Here is a 20,569-nt window from a genome sequence, read left to right on the forward strand (position 1 = left end):
CCACAACAGAAACACTCGCGTGACAGCAGAGGACTGTCATTCAAGCGAGGTTGTAGTTTTCCACTCAAGTGACGGGGTGGAGCCCCCTGCTCGGAGTGGTAGGCCACAACTGAAAGGCCACACCTCACTGCTTATTGCTTAAGATAAGTGCTATATTTTAATATTACAATGGCAAATTGACATTTGTAAAAGTTAAAAGCAGTGGCAGCTCACCCATAATGGGTCACAGCGTGCATACCTGCCACCCATTATGGACGAGCCAGAAGCAAGACAGCCGAGTTACAAAAACTGATTGTGCTTTCTGCAGGTGATGGATAGCTCCTATTCTGATTTCTTTCCTCATTAGGCCTACAGTACACCTGAGTACACGGACAGTATTCGAAATAACTTTTTTGAAATAACGGGAACTCTTTCCCGCCTGTGCCAAACAGGATCTAAATCTACCCCTTACTCACTGCTGCCACCCAAGGAGGCCCGGAGACAGCAGGCACACCCTACTTACCAGAGATTTTAGGTAAGTCTCCATGGGTGTTACCATTAGGGCTCAATAAATGAACAATGGATGTATACTGGCATGACACTAAAAGGCACATATATATATATATATATATATATATATATATATATATATATATATATATATATATATATATATATATATATTTCTCCTGACAGGATCATTCTTGGTAGGGGTGAAGGGAACCAGGATTAAAGGAGAGGTGTTGATTTACATATCCCCTTCTTTCTGCTTCCTGAAGTTAGCCTGCAGTGAGCAGGTAATCTGGAGCATCACTCTATGTAAGAAATCAACGGTGAGGCACAGGTAAACGACAATGGTGTGTGTGTGTGTGTGGGTGCGCATGCTCACGCACCACTCTGGGCCCCCTGCCATAGAGAGTTTGGGTGCCCTGCTCCCCTTTAAAACCTGTACTAGGGCTCGACAGTCATTTATTCTCTCTTTGTATTTTCGCCCACACAAGCAGGGGGGCATTATCGATAAGGTGATTCTCTGGGGCATCAGTTACAACGTAAGCCCCGGGGCATTACCTGACTGATAATGCCTCCCTGCAAGGGTTATATTGCTATTAGTACCGTGGTATGTTGTACCGAGGTACTAATAGTGTTTTTATCTCAAGATGAGAAACAACATCTTTGCCATTTTTCAGCTTGAGATAAACCCTACAAATCAAGATGACCACCATGAATCGGGGAGAAGAGAACTACATTAAGTCCCTTCTCTTTTTCCATGGCAGCCATTGCCGGATCGGGGGTGCACTGGGAACACTCATTCCTGCGAGACGTGGCAGTGCAAGGTTACTGGGGAGGGTTGGGAGGTTTGTTGGAAGGTGACAGGTGACCTGGGGGACTGCATGTACCTGATGTCTGGCCAGGGAATAAAGCAGCCTCCTGCTCAGGGGAGGCTCGGAGTGGGGCCTTTACCGGGTGGTATAGACCCCATTACGAGCCTCCTCATTGGATGGGAGTCCGCCAACACCCTCTCGCCGGGTACTGATATAGATAGACCCAGGTAATGGGATCCATGCAAGAGAACTTTATTTTGGAAGTCATTTTCTGAGAAAGAAGCGCATTATACAAGACTTTACTCGTGACAGTGTATGTTAATAGATTTTTCATATAGTAAAAGATGTTGTGTCACATAAATGCCAGAATTCTTGGACTAAGGTGCTCCATTTGATACTTATGTTGATTGGGTATTTTGATTAGTGTGTAAACCTAACCAACGAATTACTAAATGTGGGCATGTCAAATCATAGAACAATGGATCAAGCAGCAAACAAAAACAAAGATGAAAAAGTTATCAGTGCCACACTGCACAAAGAGATTAAGGAATATGCCACTTTAGTACCCGGCATGGCAAATCCAGAGGATGCACTGCATGTGGATTGGCTCATTTCCGAGCCTTATCCCAGTGTAATCCCGTGGACGCACTTACGTGCATTCTGCACCGGGTACACTCTTTTTTCAAGGCGACCCTCGAAAGGGAGAAGGGACCACGCCTAGCCCCTTCTCCCTTTTCCATGGTGGCCTTTTTTATTTTTATTTTTCTCCCAGTCATTAGTACGGAGCAAGTTGGTGTTAAGACGGATTTCTGTACTCTGACCTGGTGAGCAGAGGTTCAGAAGACAGCCTAGTTTCTTGGAACAGGGTAACCTTCTGGACAAGTCAGACCAATCAAGGCAGCATTGTGGCGATCAAGACTAGGTCTCAGGAGGGGTGAGGGTGACTGAAAGACCTAAATGAGCATACAGAGTAAAGGACACTTACAAATCACTCCCAGTCAGGTGTAGATATATAAAAAAAATACAAATACATTTATTTCAAGGCCTTTGAGTTTCAACACACAAATAAAATCACAATAATACTTGTAAGCCAACACAATCCTATCAATATACATATATACAAGACCAATGGGGTATAAAGGACTAATGCATGGAATGGGTCCACAACCTACACGGAGAAGGAAACAGGCAGTGCAAATAGTCTTTAGTCCCTTCTGCATCAAACACAATCCTAACTGAAAGGCAGTCCAATCCCTAAGAAGAGTGGAGCCTATTGCTCAAATGTACTTGCGATGCTGGCACACGTGGTACTGCAGTTGGGCCAAATGCGGTCTCTTCAAGGGTCTATAGCACCTCAGGAAGGTGGGTGAGGTCATGCAGAATAAGTTCCCACTATTCATGGAGGGTCTCCCCAACAGGGCATAGCAGGTTCCAGAGTTCGGGAATAGTTTTTTAGTTTGCACTAGCAGTGGAAAGGAAAGGGGCCCTTAGGGCACTCGTGCGTAAAAATGAGTGGATGAGCAAAGGGCCACCAGTTAGGGTTGCAATTAGTCACCGACCCCCGACGCACTCCGGACCAAACTTCGGCAGTCGAGTCCACTTCGGTTGCAGTTTCATATGCAGCAATCTCGCGGCTCTACAGCTTTTAGCGACTAAGATACAGCGGGGACAGTGGCAATTCGCCGCTCCTGGTGGATGGATCAGGCCAGTTCCACTGTAGCAGGCTTCAGGGCACAGAGGACCACAGCTGCAATGAACTTGCAAAGTTCGTCAGCACGGATGGGGGACACGGCGACTGCGTATACTCCGGTTCGGGCGCACTCACTTTATTCCAGACCTTGCAATGCCAAGTGTACTGAATTCGGTGTGAGAGTGCGGTGAACACTGAGAATACGATGTACCAAGTTTCAAGGCACTCCACGAAATGGCAGCGGTATCACGGCAAAAGGTCCTCCGCAAGCTGGTCAGCCCAATGGTTGGTCAGGGACGCTTTCCGAAAAGGCTTACTTGTAGGTTTTGATGAAGGTGCCGAGAATAGTTGGTCCCACTATTTCAATGGGTTGAAGCTACTTTGCAGACCTTCTAGGATGACCCGATGTAGCGGGGTCCCAAAGGATGAGAGCGGGCTCAGGGTGCCAAACCTTACAGCAGGTCACCAGCAGTTCCTCGACTCAGCTTCTTAGTTTCAGGATACTTGGATCCTATACTTCATTGAGTGAGAACTCCAGAGATCGACATGGTATGGTTGTTTGGGGCCTTCTCTTATTCAGAATCTCCTTTGTGCCAAAACGAAGAGGACCCAATGGGAGATCTGCTCACGTACAGGCATACCATACGTGGACCAATCATGGACCATGGTGGTCCCAGGCATTCAACAGCACACCAGAATCTCTGGCACCCAGGATGTGTATTGGAACTAAACAGTCAAGCCCACATCCTGGGGGCGTACACTCAAGACATGCAGAAGCCAGCAAAAGCCTGGCGCTTTGCGGGATAATGCGTCCCCATATAAGGACTGACCTGGGTCGGCTCGACCTGGGGAAGGTGAAGGGTCAAGACGGCTAAAGGACAGTACAAGGAACCTTGTGGCGTTGCCATTTTGGAGCCCGGCCACCTAACCAAGCCAAACGCGGTAACCGCGGTTCACCTGGCAGGAAAAGGTTAAAAATACCCAAAAAGATAAGCTGCCACCAGCCCTATCCAAGGCACATCTGCACTTCTCCTTAAAAATCATTTGAGAGTAACTAGGGCCTTTAAAAATGACAGGAAGATCCAAGTGCACTGTACTCTAAGGTACTTTGTACACGTGTAACATGTTGTGGAAAAGTTGCAACATTGACAAGGACTAAGGGAAACAAAGTCTCCCAGTACTGACTGTCTTTAAGGGCATGTCAGTTTCCCCATAACAAAGTGAGCGAAAAGCCCAGAGGAGTGCAGCAGACGGCTGTGGTCCTCTGGTAAAGTCAGACTATGGTGGCTAAACAAAGCAAAAAGTTGGGGTGTACACAACTGGAGGGAAAATTACACATGGAATGGGAATCTTACCTAACAGTTGGCCCAAAATGGCGCCCTGTTGCTCCGTACAAATGAAACAGTAAGCACGTTCTAGTGTTCCTAAAACTAACGCCTACTACGACAAAACCTTTTCAAATGGCAAAAGAAATGCTGCTTAAAAAGATTTTGTCACCCATTAGTGTTCCGGAGCTGCAAACTCAGGAAAACTAGTTTCCCAAGCCTGCAGACTCCGGAATTCTACTGGCAATAAGCCTCTCGACGGCGGGCCAATACCGCCCATGGTAAAATGCCCCCAGGGCCTTCGTAACTATGGTCCTCGGGGGCATTACCTTTGGTACGATTGGCATGCCGTCTCTGGGCTTATTGCCACAGTAGAAGTTCTTAAATGGAATTTTAACATAAGGAAGGCTTTTTGAAAAAGATCAGCATAGAGAAGTGTGGGCTTGGTAGCGATAATTTACATTATTTTGAACTATTATCGTAAAAAGTGTATACTAGAAGAATAGTCTAGCTTACCTCTCTGTGTTTCAGAATTCAAATTGAAAATGAACATTTTGTCATATGCAACATTTTCTGTGTGGACTAATAATCAGACAATAATCAGACAACCGTATAAATGTATAGCAGCGCAATAAGGCAAGGAAATAATGGATTCAGAGAACATCATGAATGAAGTGAAGCAGAACCGAGATGTCCATATTGCGTTACGACACATGGCACATCCTGTCCGGAAGAATTGTGCAGCCACAGCAGGAAACAATATTCTGTGCAAGCTCAAAGTGCCAAACCACTCCATTCTGAGGGATGGAAAAATATTTTGCAAGAAATCATCTGGGAGTTGTTGTGGTGATGTCTTAATATTGCAAGTGACAGGGGACTAGGATACAGACTCTCTCGGTAAAATGGATGCCTGAGGCCTATGACCATAGATTAGGCATACATGTGGAGGAACAATGTCAAGTTCCTACTCTATGGTCCTCATTTAGTAGCTTAGACTTCAGTGCCACTGGCTATACTCGGGATATCTGCCTCTCATGATGATATGGTGAGTATTTCTTATAATTGCATGTTTTAAGTGCACAGCATAATACTTTGCAGGAGTACACAGGGAATTCGGTATCCAGTGATTACAACAAATAGAAAATAACAAATGACATTTTAATGAATAAAAAACAACAAATAAATACTGATTTGTAAAATATATATGTGTGCGGGGGTGAGGTAAGGGGTTAACTGGTGGAGCGGGTTTGGGGTGTGGCTTTAAACATGGGGGAATGAGGGGCTTGGGGGGACAAAAAATGGGGTTTGGTAAAAATGAATTTGTTATTTATTTATTCGTTAAAATCACATAGATCCAGGATATTCACCTAGCTCGGGAGTAACACAACTAATGAAAGTAGACATCTGAAGTGACACTATAACATGTGGTAGCTCAACAGGTTGAGTGATACAGTCTGAGGGGAATAGAGCATGAAGGGGAATGTTTTTAGCTGCTTTTACGAGGACTGAAGTGAGGGAGAGGGTGTAGGCCTGTCCCTTTTCTATATTTTGTATGCTTTAGTTTAGATGTGTGAGAGCACCCAGGGAGCAACTTTTTTTCAGCTAGATATTTTGATTTCCCAGTGTGGATGGCATATAATCTATAGCAACCTAACTTGATAGCCAGGCGTGAGTGCCACTGAGGATGTTGCAGATTGTGTGTGAGTTATTCAAATGCTCATTATCTTCTAGGTGCACTGCCAAATGAGGTATTCTCTTTTGGGTGCCAGAGTAGACAGGAATGTAAGTGAACAGGAAGTTATCCCACAGATGGGGTTGAAAGAATCTTTTGATCTTGCCAGAGAGGCAGGGTTGGTGCCAAGCTATCTGGGATTTCATTGTATTGTGATCTTTGAAGGAGAGGATAAGCGCAACATAAAATATTTGGACATAGGGATAGAGGTCAGGATTGTGGTGAACCCTATATAGTGCATAACATTGAACCAGGACTTTAGTTTTAAGAAGAATTCAATTTGGATTGTGTTTAGTTTTAGATAAACGATGGACAACCACTATTGGATGTTTGTCAGGCATGGGCTAATGCGATGGGCCCTTCTAATAAATGAAAATTATAGATAGAGTTGTGCAGCATCCACATAACTGTTTATAGCAATATTTTAATTGCACAATGAGAGCTCCGGATGTTCAATATATATGGTGAGGATCCATACAGAGTGTAAGGACCCTTGGGGAATCCTGCAGTTGACATGGTTTGAAGGACCAAACCACCAAATTCGAATTTGAGTGATATCCATGCAGGATGACACGGTGGTGAGTAGGGCTTGGTGGTCAGCATTCACAAAGGCAACTGATGGATCATGGAGAGCCAGGAAGAAGGGGATCAGCCTTGGGAGGGATCCTGAGAACTCTATAAACAGCCTCTCTTCTAGAATGCAAGGTGGGTAATCAGGCAATATTTACTTGCTGGGTCAAGGTGAGATTTCTTAATTGTATCAAGGTAGCAGGAATTCCTGCCTCAGTAAGTGGGCCTGCAATGTTTTTGGGTAATGCTGTTGCATGAAGGTCCACATCCCCTGCAATTTAGTGGTTATTGAGAGGGGGATCAAGTGGGTTGTCATGGAGTTGGGAGTGTGTCTGAGTGGAGGAAGGTGCTGATGATTTTAAGGGAAGGGCAACAAGTGACAAGCATGAGGAATTTGATGAGTGGTGGTGAAGTATGTCCTCCAAATTGGTGGGTGCTCTAATGAAGCTTAGCTTTTTGACTACTGTTTAGGGGGCTGATGCCCATTAAATGCGGTGTTGGAAGCTGGGGTCCTATGAATGAGTGTTGGTGAGGCTGATAGCTGACTACCGACTCTTTGTACTTTCTACACAAAACACCTCTCTTACAGGCAGGTGAATTTGGAAGAGGAAAATTGTTCATGTAAAAAAACTGGTGTTAAGGCAAGCACTTCATGGCCAAGCTTAAATACTCTGTGCCAACGCTGTAATTATCCACACACTCAAAGTCTCCCTATGCTGCCTGTGTACACTGACCCTCCTCCTAGAGGAATTATCATAGAACTAGGAAGGGAAAGACAAAAGGATGGACCATGGGTGAGGTCATTGTTTTATTGAAAAAAAGATTTCTAAAATGCATATCTAGATCTTTGGGTCAATTGAAGACACACCTTACGGAATTGTAGAGAAGGGACTTCTGAAATCTGGTGTAGTAATGAACATAGGGGTTATGAGAGAAAGTCGGTGGGGGATAATAGTTCACAATAATATACATTATAGTGAATAACATTGTTGCAGTTGTACATGGGGTGAATAGTACTCTGGTGCTTGCTACTGACAGTATTCGTATTACTGTAATACATATTTGCTTCAACCGTACCATGCTCATCTCATCTAAAAACAAAGGTCCTTGCTATGCTCACTCCTCCTACAGATCAATTGCCTTTCAATGTCTCCAGATGCCAAATTGACTTGCACAAAGGTGCCACCGTGGATGCCCATAATTATTCCCCACCATGTGTTGCCCTACGTGCCACATTAAGGGGTGCATGCTTGAAATGCAACAGTACAGATTTCAGGACATCTTTTGGCCCAGATAATGGTGACATGCCCAACTGAAGGGCATTTGCCGTGTCCCTTCATTCTAACAATTATCAGGGCACTGAACTCAGGCACATGAACCTTTGTGCATTCAAAACATCTTCATGTATGTATGAAAAATCCCCACACAGAAAGGACAAAGTCAAGGCTCTGCACTTTGAAGATAATTATTCTGTCTTGTCTTAGCTAGATTTATTCTAGGTTCAAGAAGAGGGCATCGTCTCTTTGATTGAGATGGTCTGGTAGGTACTTAAAGACAAGTTATACATTTATTAACAACAAGGAGATGCTGAACTATATTTACTCCATTAATGTACTATTAACTGCCAGCAACAGAGTGGAGGAAAATACCAGAAAACATTGTCTCTGTGGTTTTTCCAATGTGTTCCCCATTATTGTCAGGATTTCCGGCATGGACTGCGAGCCCTAGCAGAAAATCCATGCCAGAGAATTAGCCACCTCATGAGTGGAACCCCAAGCCTCGTGTGGCATCAGTATTTCAATCACCACCGATTGATGTCTGTGGACTACACCAGCTTTTGTGCAGTTCCTCAGGAGCCAGCGCAGTTCTTAGGGATCCATTTTAACGGAGGCTGCCATGTTTTGTGCGCATGGTGGAGACCCATATGGATTCGCCTCATGATGCCGATGACAGGAGTAGGCAGCCAGGGTCCACCTGGAGACTTCCTTGGAAAAGGGCTGACATACGGACAAAGAACTGGTTGGGTTCTTTGTAATGGATGAGCCTCTGACCCCGAGTCCACAAACATGCACCAGTTACTGAGGTCTTCTCCTTTTTAATGACTTGACAACAGGCAAAGAACGGCCTCAAAACTCTAAGGGATAGCAACGATGATCCATCTGGTTCCGGCCCTGTGGCGTAGCTAATCTAAAATCAACATGTTCACACTGTACAACATAAGGACAAAGAAGGGAGCCAGTATCCTATGTAAATAAGAAAGGGATTATTTGGAGTCTCTCTGTCATTAAACAAATGTATGGCTTTCCAAGAAGTGCCTCTCAGAAAACCTCCACTCTAGGAGACCCTAGGAAGACTTGAAGATCTGCATGTTCAGAGCTAGCAACATTCACCGCTATTTGGTAGACTGATGTAGAATGAATTGACCACAGGTGGAGCTAATGGAAATTAGAGACTTGCCAATTAGCCCTCTTCAAAACCTTCTCTAGTTTTTTTTCTTTTTGCATTTTTCGTACTACTGTGAGGATGAGTGCATGAAATGAGCCTCAAATCAGTCTGCACCCGTCCAAGATCCTTCATGCCATTTTGATTAATAAAAAAGCTACAATCAATAAAGCAAACTCTAAAGCAAAATGACAAAAGAAAAACACACCCAACCCCAATGGCCCCGTGTTCAAGATCATGTATCGATAAACAATAAGAAGCTGCTGAATCCAGTCAAGAAGTGAACTGATTATCACTGAGTATGTGTCTTCTTGAAGCATCGAAAGTACACACTTTACTCGGAAATGTATATTTGGGAGCCTTGTAGAGCGGTTAAGCCAGAGGTCCTTCTCAAGGCAGCTCATGTCATATCCATTGCCAGTTGCTCATAAAGCAATATCACTGCCCATTTCATCACGTATGGTAGGACTAGGTTCATGCGCCAGAAGGCTGAATATTAAAGCCCTGGAGGCGAACCACAACTGAGTGACCTTAAAGAAGAACAATTACTGAATGCTTGACAAAGTATTAGTCTGTGTTGTGGGTGAATAGGGGGCGGGCCCCTTGAGAGAAAGAGGGCACGTCAGGGAGGGAGTGGGAGGAGGGAGGAAGAGGAGGGGCGAGGAAAGCAAGCCATTCATGTATGGAAAAGAATAAAGGACAGTCGACACCGAGACTGGCTCAGTGTCGTGTGTAATTGTGTGCATGCCAGGACCCTGAGGCAAGGCCAACATCTGGCGACGAAGCCGCTAGACCCTACAGCGTGCAGCAGGATGGGAAACGTGCCCAGGAGCGGCGAACGGAAGTAGCAAGACAAACAAGAACACACCCTAGCAGCCTTTCTCGGGGTGCTTCCTGTTCCATGTTGCCCAATGGCGCGTGGAAAAACAGTGCAGCCATCTTTTTGTTGCTGCAAAACGCAGTTTTGGTGCAATGGTGCTTACTGAAGCTAGCTCAGCCATTTTGCTGCTTCTGCTGAAGCGCAGCTTGGTTATGGAGAAATTCTGTTCAGTGGGTCAATGTAGCCCACAATACTATGGCATGCAGTGCACACTTGCATGGACACTCATGACGTTTTAAGCAAAATGGCATCTCAGGCAGGCAAAATATGGCAAACTGTATAAAAAGGTAACACTTGAGAGCTTACTGGCGCATTGTATGGTTCATCAAAATGTGATCGTCTGGGATCATTTCAGATGCTTGGGAAAAACCACTGTTCTGGTTTGCTCATGAGTTCTTGTGGATCTATGCAAAGCCATGCACCATGTAATTTCTTAACAGGAAATACAAATATCCCACCATGGTTCATTACGGTATAGGCCAAAATGACCGCACCAAAAGTTCCGACATATACAAAAAGGTTGTAAATGCATGCCACCAAAGGTTCTAACACCAAAAGTTTGAACCTCTGGTGGCATGCATTTTAGGTAGATCAAAAAAAAATAATAAAGAATGCAGGGGCTGCCGGGGTGTCCCCCATAACACCCCGCTCACCATACTATTCAGTATAGTGAGTGGGGGTTGAATAAATCTTTTTTTCTCGGGTGTGCTGCAGTGCTGTCCCTGATTTGTGGGCAGAATGCCGCACAAATCCCTGTTTTTCACCGCAAATAATTCCATGAATCAGCCCAAATGTCTGTTGCACATCACATCCATGATGTTCATGTATGTAGTGTAACTTTCAACGTTTTTTTTTTCAATTTGCAGCTCTGCTCGATCAACAAAAGCAGCTTTTGACATGGACCCTGGGCGCGGTGCGCATAGTAGTGAAAAGTTGGGGAATAACTTGTCACATGATAACACTTGCTTGTTTCAGCTTCATATCGACCAATCACAGCAGGCCTGGCCAACCAAGTGCCAGCATTGGACTTGCTTTCGCCCGCCGGCATGGCACCACAGGCAGTTGCCCTGCCCTCCTTATATGTTTGTGCTAATTAGACACGTGACATTGTCCAGGGGGCTGTCTGGGCCACTGGCTGTCTACTTCTGCTGCTCTGCCCATACTTATTATGCCTGGTCGTGCACTGCTGGGTGCAGCTGGAAATAACACACCCAGGAGGCCAGGAGCAGATCTAGATGGAGAAACCAGAGAGATACAGGAGTGACGAGCATGACGAAAACGAGTAATGAGGCGAGGGCAAGTGGTGGCCTACTGGAGATCGATGTAAAGACTGCAGGGGGGATTAGCTGTACTCCTGCCCTTTATATGGCAGAGGAGAAGCACAGAGCACCCCAGCAAAGATCCTCTATTGTTGGTAGCAATGGACGAGCAATCAAGGCTTTGCTCGCAGGAGGTGATGGGGGCTGGTTCTTAAGAACAGTGTAGTCCCCAAGCCCCCAAAAAGGAATGTCCACACACTATGTCATGTGATAACACAGTTATTTATATAAATAAGGTTCAAAATATGTACACAATAAATAACACACTGCTTTAGCAATACTAATATGATAAATATGCAAAATGTCTATGTGGTACCACAGTTAACTCCTGGCTCCTTTAAAATGCACCAACTGCTGACAGTTTCAATGGCATACAAATCAAATAGTAAAGTGAATCAATAATAGACATGGGAAGGAAGACAAGTTGGATTAAACAATGGAAGAATACTGGTTCCCTACCGCAAGACACAGTTCTGTGTCAGGATCCCCCCACCTGGGCAACCTGTAAATAAAGTGCATTAACAAGCTCAGTCCATATATGTTTAAAATAGTCTTGTTTACTGCAAAACATGTTCTACTACCCCAATGTACCATGTTTAGCAGAGTTCTTCGATAGTTTGCCAACGGATCACTCTGGAGTGGATGCCACGGGTCATTGAGATTTCTCGAAGAAAAGGTGAACAGTATTGTTGAGGCCATAGCTTGGGCCTTGGCGGTGCTCGTCAACGATCGATCGTGGATATCCTGTGAAGACGAGGCATGCGGTGCACCTCGATGATGAGAGTTTGTTGCCGCCAAGAGTACTTCATGAAGAACGTAGGCCCGGCAGCAGCCTCGGGTGTGGGCGTTAGCATCAATGATCGGGACTCAACCACGGCTGGGTTTTGGATCTTCGTTGGCGTCTTTCTGGATTTAGGGTGGTGCAAAATAAACCGGTGGATTTCTCCTCGGTTCGTCAGCGACCTCGACTTTCTCTGGCGGGACAGACCGGTAGACGGCGATGTCAAGGGAGTCCTTGATTTCAAAGTGTCTTAGGCAATGGAGCGTTGCAGCTCCGGTCGACGATGTTACAGCAGTCCTCCGAACCTCTGTCGACTTTGATGCTCGCAGACGGCCTTGACTTCCTAGTGCTTACTTCAATGTTTCTCGGCAGAACCCGTTTCCGGTCAACAGTTGTTTGGGACTGAGTTCCAGGGTGCCTTGATGAAGATCAGCTTCTGCACAATGTTCCCTAGCAGCTCGGGAGAGGTCTCCTAGCCAGGTCCTCTCTTGGATCAGTCCTTGACAGACATGACAGCTTTCAGATTTCGACAACAGCAAGCAGCAGCAAAACCTTCTTCTTCCATCTGGGCTTCAAGGTTAAGCATCAAGTTTCGACTTCAGCTTCTGAACGATTCTGGTTAGTGAGAGGTCCCCAGATATACTGTGCAGTCTCTCATTCACACTGCTGAGCCAGACTCAGGTAGCCAATCATTCAGAAGGGCATTACGCAGGCAGGCAGCCAATCAGGCTCACAGTGCATTCAGGCCATTCTCTTCCATCCAGACACTCACAACAAGGAATGTGGATTGGGACAAGCACCCAGCATTTCAGCACACCATACTGCATTCATACCAGTTTTGGGCAGGGCTGTCTCATTCATTGTGTCACACACCAGAAACTAGACATCCATAACGTGAAATGTATATTGGTCACACACTCCATTCACCCAGCTCCCACCCCAATGGTGTACCCAGAACATACAGTCATTGGGAAGGCTCCAGCCAGTCTCGCCTGGACTTCCCCTCAATACCATATATGGAACTCCCACCCAAAAGACAGTCAGGGGAAGGGATAGAGTCAGGGCTTCTCAGGTCTTTGGGAAAACAAGGTAAGAGGTAATAGAAACCAAGAGGCCACAGGGGCCATCTTGTCTCCTATCAGGTATCCATTGTTCCTATGGCAGAGCCTCGGTATCCCAAAATGGAGGATACTCAGAGCACCTGTCAAATTCAGCAGGAGCTGCCACCAGCCTATACCCTGCTCTGTGGGCCACACACAGGTGCCCAAAAATATACACTAGGGGTACCGGGCTGTAACCCCAACCATGGGTGCCATGAGGGTATCCCAAAGGTCTGTGAACCAAAACTAAAAAAAGAAAGAGCTGCACTCCCATGAGTCCCCCATGGACTATGTGCAGAAAATAACAGGGAATACACATGATAAGGGAGTACAGGACAAGGACACGGCCTCCATGGAGGCCCTGTCCCTTCAATGCATTTCCAGCATCACAGTCGAGGAGACAGAATTTGTGCAAGTGGGCCGGGGTGCTAATCGCCTCTACTATGACAGATGCGACTGACTGTTTGAGTCAGTAAGAATCAGAATGAAAACCGTACATATCATAATTTAAACAAATAAGTTAAAGAACACTGAACAGACAATGAAGCAAAGTTAGTCGAAAGGGACGGGGGTGTTGGTGGTTGTGGAATGAATACTTGATCATGTTGCAGGTCCAGGTCTGGCCAGGTGTGTGTTGTGTGTAGCACAGCAGTCTTCTGGTTATTGTTCAGACATTTTCTGAAAAGGACACCAGCAGAGTGCGGTTCATTGTTTGCCCGTGCATGGGGCACAGCAGTAGCAGTTGTAGACAGAGCACTAGGCAGAATCCCTTAGCAGGGAGAGTACACATGGAGTCGTTTCTTAGGGTGGAACAGACACAAAGGGTTCACTCGTGCAGGTACTCTTTTAGCCAACAGCAAAAACTGGACATCATTTAAGGGGGGAGTTTATCAGTGGTCGAAGGGTACGAAAAGACGTAGTGGAACTATGTTCCCTGCTGGCCTGTCTCCGTTCCCCACAAACCCCATCGGCATCCACCCCCTTCCCATGCACCCTACAAACCCCTAAACAAATGCGCCTGTTGTTTAAGGGAACATTCAGTGCAGTGCACTAAAGTGCGAGTTTCAACTCTTTCCTACACTTTTATTTTAAATAGAAAACGGTCTGGAACAGTTTCTTTTTATTCTAAGAGTATAGGAACAGTAAACCTTAATTTTAAAAAGTGGAGGAGCTCTGCTTCCAGCCGCTCCCGCCCACATCAAGCACTGGAGTTTGTACTGGAAGCCCAGATTTCCCTTAGTGAACTTTGGTGAAGAGAACATGACATGAGTCTCCTGCATGGGTATCTTAAGGGTGACCTGTGGTACGTCTTCTACTAGGAAAAGGCAGGCAGCAAACTCATGATGACAAGAGAGAATTGTTATAGTTTCCACTCCATGACAAGTGTCATTATTATCACTTTTGCAGGAGAGCGATCCCAATACAGATAGCATGGGTGCACCCCCGTAGAGCCCCATGCAGGTTACGGCTTTTGGCCACAAGAGTTTAGCACTTCCAATCCTCTCACCCATGCCATATGCTGCGAAACGGCAGCTGCCTGCTCCAGAAGAATTCCATGTGACTTTATTTTACAGCCCAAAATAAAAATCCACTTCCAGGCCAGGAAATCTGCATGATTCCTTGAGCTTCAAGTGGTGCTGCTGCCCCTATCAAGGTTGTATATTTATTTGTTTATGCCTTTCAGATGTGACCTGTTATCGATACGATGGGATTCCCGATGATATATGAGATGTAGGGTATGTAACATTATGGTAAATGCTGGTATCCTGCGTTATAGTATAGGTATGGTAGTACAGAATGGTAAATGGTATTTAATATTGTGGTAGTACATTGCCATGGTAACTGTAGAAAAGCAGGTAAGCTTTATTCTAGTTACATATTAAGTTGTTACAGTGAACCACTGAGTCCCATCACCCAGGCTATGCTTCTCCAACTGCTAACTCCTGGAACCTTCACGACAGCATTCACACCCAAACATTCTCTCGGTCACACCGACATTCTCCCAGCATCATCATGCACCTGCATTCACTGCAAGCACTATATAACAGTAACATACCTTAATGAAGATGGCATAGAAGAGTGTACCCTGCATGGTAGCTGGCACACACATCATGTGAATAATAAGGCCTGCTTTTTGTCATTTTAAAATCTCAGCAGATGCCTAGAGGAGCGCTATCTGAGTGCATCGGCCTGCGTCATAACATTTTGAAAGTTGCTGTCACTGTGTTGAACATTAAAACTCTGCATCTCATTTTGCCGGCTGTCTGGAATTACATTTTCAATACTGGACACTATTGATGTGTTTCAGTGTGCGGCAGTTTTTTCATGGGGTTTGAAAATGCTTCATGAAAGACTGCATTGCATGAAGAAAATGCAGGGTACCAGATTTACAAAGCATTTTTCAATGTGATTTTCCAATTGAAAAATGCTTTTGTAAATCGTTCCCTTGGTCGTTGTTGGCTCGGCCTTCCCTGGTGTGACCAGGACCTCCGATCAGCAGTGGCCAACCGTGCGCACCTCGCTGCGTGGAAATAAACCAGGCTGAGACAGAGCAGGATTTTCCACGTCTTTATTTGTCGCCTCCATTAAACACACTAACCTTACCGTTCCCCGCCATGTCACATCCCTCCCTATGCCCTTGTCGTGCCCCTGATCGCCCAGGACTACAAGTCCCGACACTTCACCTCCCACCAATTTAAATGCTAACAACAATAGCAACAACAAAACTTCACCCCATTTCTTCAATGAGACAGCAGCGTTTGGCTCAAGCCCTTTGTGGACGAGGGTTCCCTGGTTTGGACCTCTCCCTCAGATCGTCGGGCCCTCCTTCCTCCTTGCTCGATGTTTCATACTCTTCTCCATCTCCCTTATACAACTCGTCTGAGAAATAGTCTCCTTCATCTTCCTGTGATCCCTGTCATGGCCCTTGAAGTGTCCCATATAGTCTCTTGAAGTGTGACGAGTTCCTGGTCAACTGACGCCGATCCCCCTCCGCAGTGACAAGTGAAACTCTCTTCATGGTGATGATGAATGGATCTTCTTGAAAGAACGTATTCCCTTTGTTGGTCTTGGTTTGTTACACGACCACCAAATCCCCTAGCTCTAAGGTGGATGGTTTTCCATGTCTACTCTGATCGGCGTAGGCATTCATCTTTTCCTTCGATTGGGTGTCCCTAATTCCAAATTCTCATCTCCTGGGCCACCCTCAGGGTGTTCAGCGGCCCCTTTGTGATGAGGCAGTCTGGTGCAAACACTCCGTCCAAACATGATTTCAACGGGGCACTTCCCTGTCGAGCTCTGAAGGGTGCTCCTTTAGTACCTCAAGAGTTGATGAAGCACTTGCTAATAAGGTTGCCTTGTTAGTTGGGATATTTGCAGTGTTCACTTCAGGTTGGCCATAAATAGTTCAATCATGGCATTTGCCTGGTTTCGCTATGGCGTCACCTTCTTGTGTTTGAAACCCATCTATTCCGCGAAGTCGCAGAAGTCTTGGCTCGTGAAAGGTGGCCCATTATCTGACTTGACATGCAGGGGAATGCCAAAGTCAGTGAAGATCCTGTCTAATACAGGAATGACATGATGAGCCAGCCTAAATGTGATCACTTGTGCCTTTGGGTAGCTGGAATATTCGTCCATCACTGCCAAAAACAATTTCCCCCTTCCATCGGCTCAATGAAGTCTATGGCAGCCTCCTCCCAAACTTCTTCTGGTAACGGTGACATGTTCAGTGGTTCAGGGTGTCTAGTAGGAGTGATGAGGCTGCACGTGTGGCATTCTCTCAGTAAATCTTCCACCATTCCATCCAGTTTTGCAAACCACACCTTCTGGCGTAGCATTCTTTTGTTGAGACTATCCCTTAGTGTCCCTCATGTGCAAGGTCTAGCACTGGTCTCCTGAGCAGATTCGGTATGAGAATCTTGTTCCCTTTTAATAGTATCAAAAAATATGTCATGGGTGGCCCTCTATGAGAATGAACACGGCAGAAATGGCCTGTTCCATGGCATGGTACCCACTATAGAGTCCGCAGCCACATTTTAGCTCACTGTACCTATAACAGATGGGAAATATCCATTTGCATATTAGTCTTTGTCCCGCCCACATGGGCAGTACAGCACCGAAATGCTATGGCAATTCCCTTCTGAACAAGAGTACCAACAGCAACCCCATACACATGTTTCAGCCTTGTTGGGCATCATCAGTGAGGTAGAGCTGTGCCTCTCTGAGCACAGTGAGCAAAGGGTCAACGTCTGGATGACCCTAGGACACTTAGGGTGACTAAACATAAGGCCCTTGAAAAAAATCTAAATATTAGTCATGGGCGCCCCTCCATGAGAACAAACACGGCAAAAATGGCCTGTTCTATGGAATGCTACCCACTCTAGAGTCTGCAGCCACATTTTAGCTCACTGTACCTTTCACAGATGGGAAATAGCCATTTGCATATCAGTCTTTGTCCCGCCCACAAGGGCAGTCCAGCACCTAAATGCCATTGTGAAATCAAAAAGAAGATATCGAGGCTGAGTACCCCAAAAGGAAATACAACAAACACGGGTTACAAAGAAAGATACAAAGATCTTTATTCTATACTGAACAGTTTCAAAGGACAAAGCACAGATAGCTATCAGGCCCTCAGTACAACACAGCGAACTCCAGCTCTGTTTGGTGTGCCCAGTGAGTGGGACTGTACATTAGAATAGTCGCGCCTTTTATACAGTCCAAAACATGATGTTCAGCCCACCTACAAGTTAATACAAGTTAATACATCACAGATCTAGGGTTCGTGCATCTATGCATTTAGGGTTTACTATTAATACATTCACTAACAAGTTACAATGGCAACAGTATGTCTTCAGATTTCTCGTAGAGCCTTCTCAAACCTCTATATATAATGCAGTCAAACAAGTGTTCACATTTCAATATTTTAATACATTGTTTTTAACACATGCTCGCGGATTAGCTTCATTGGCGCAGGTAATCCTCTACACACAGGTCAACGAAGAGCAAGCTCTCTGTTCATGACCCTAACAAGTGGCCTGCAGGCAAGTTACACATTAGTTTGTACACAGAGGTCAAGACGGCCATGTTACATTCGGAATTACACTGTCCACCATCTTAGAACCCAGGGTGACTTTAGAGAGAGAATCTAAAATGACGGATGGACCTAAAATAGCGGCTTACACTGATCTAAGGTCAAGGCCTTGTAACGCGGATTTTCTTCGTAAGTGGCTTGGCGTAGGCCAATATACATATATTCATACAGTATAGGAGGCACGATATGATTTTACGTTCGACAAACCCTCCTTTTGGCCTATGACAAGCACTAAAACTACTTCTGATCACTTTACGAACAACTCCACGTCTCAACGTCCATACACCCTGAATGACTGTCGGAAATATCTATTGCCATTAGATCGGTTATCAGAATCTCTTTCAACACATTGGGCCTCATTACGACTCAGGCGGTAAGGGGTTAACGGCAGCGTAAACAGCGCCGACCCTTACCGCCTGAGTACGAGGTCCCTTAGCGCCATGGAGGTTTTAACACCTGCTTTTAGCAGGTGTTAAAATCCATGGCGCTAAGGGACCATGGAGTTAATTACGCCACCGTAATTTACGGTGGCATAATTAACGCCTTCCCCACTCCCATTATGCCCTATGGGGCAAAAATGGGAATGGGGAAGGGTAAATGGGGATTGGGGACTTACCGCCCCCGCCAACCTCGGAATGGGGCGGTAGGTCCGCCAACCACCATGGCGTAAACATAGTTTACGCCATGGTGGTAAAGTCACGGCCCAGGCGGTAACTTACCGCCTGGGTCGTAATGAGGCCCATACTCTTTGGAGTTCTTATCTGGGGCATATACCTTGTGTCCTAATGTACCTATCGCCTGTGCGCAACACCCCCCCAGCATCGAACATATAGTAGGTAGACACTGTACACAGCAACAAAGGAACAACAGAATTCCCAAAATGATCATTAAGACCGAAAGCACCTTCCAACCGCAGGATCGCAAGAAGTCCCAGAACTAAGCGCTAAGATCCCAGTTTCCCTCGGTAACATGCACTTCTGAACTAAGGACGTGCAGATTCTGTATTGCCTTGAAGATAGTTGGGGAGGAATCTGGGTGAAAACACAGCAAGCGGACCCCACTAATTTACACACTCCACCACGTTCAGCCAGAATGACATCTAATGCCATCCGGTTCTGAAGTGCTACTAATCTTATTGCTTTCTGTTCTAATGTCATATTATAGAGTATGTCCATGGTCCGGTTGATGGTTCTCTCCAGTACTCTTGCTAGTCTCCTGATGTCTTCAGAGTTCGCTATTTGTCCCCAAAATGGCACAAAGGATTTTTCTACGTCTCCCAGAACCTGTGCTGGAGTGTCACCATTCTCGTCTCGCCGTGGACAAGTTTTTGAAACCTCTACAGTACTGGCTATGAATACCCCGGGTAACAGGATCCCTAAATAACAATTTCCTTGCCAATCCCTGGGTAACCATGGAAATGCTACATTACCGCAAACAAAGTAGACAGGTTCGCCTACATACAAAGGTCTGTCTTCCCCAGTCAAATTCGCAACATTGGCACAACCTCTAAAATTTCCCATTCACTGAGTACCATTACTCTGTATGCAGAAAGAAACTGAATCGGGGCTATGGTTAACAGTGTAAGAAGGAGGCACGGCATCCTTATTGCCTATAGGAGCCATCTTGAAAGAAATCAGAAATTGGAAAGGACGAGACAGTCTGTCAGAAGGCCTAATAGAAGCAACGTTGAGCTTGCTCCTATTCGTGAAGAGTGAGCATCCCAGGGGCGTAAGAACACGTTTCTCAAAACTATTCAAATTAGTACTGTCAAAGTTCCCTGAGATACTATCGTTCCATCGGCCAAAGAACAGTGCTCTAAGAGAAGCATAACAAGTAGTTTTCAAAGGTAAAGGATGAATATACCAACCTAGCCCCTTATCCCCGTGTTGCGGTAAGTGCAAACAGACCCAACAGTTGGACTTATTTAAAATGGCATGCGTAGCATTCATGATAAGTAATAATGTATTATTGTGGTATCTCTGTCTATGCTGAGAGTCTCTAGGAGATAAAGTGTGCAGATGCACGAAAGGAGTAGAAGCAGTGGGTACATTTTCAGTCTGTAACAAGGTTTCAAGTGGATGTACTTCTTCTAGGTACCAAAAGCTAAAAACAATTACTATTATAAAACCAATTGACATTATAAAAAAACAGCAGTACGTTTTCGGGGCCCAAACAGTTTGTCCATTTTCACAGCCGGTCACACAATCATTTATAAGTCCTGTACGGGCGGTCGCGGTTGCAGGCATGGCAGTCTTCAAACGGAAAACCCCAGTGTTTTTTAGCTGGCGACCTCCTGGCCGAGCGACTTCTTAGTCCTTCCACAACCCTAGCCAACAGAAT

The sequence above is a fragment of the Ambystoma mexicanum genome, chromosome 1q, assembly GCF_040938575.1.
Source record: "Ambystoma mexicanum isolate Mex_15411 chromosome 1q, UKY_AmexF1_1, whole genome shotgun sequence".
In the NCBI taxonomy this organism is placed as follows: domain Eukaryota; kingdom Metazoa; phylum Chordata; class Amphibia; order Caudata; family Ambystomatidae; genus Ambystoma; species Ambystoma mexicanum.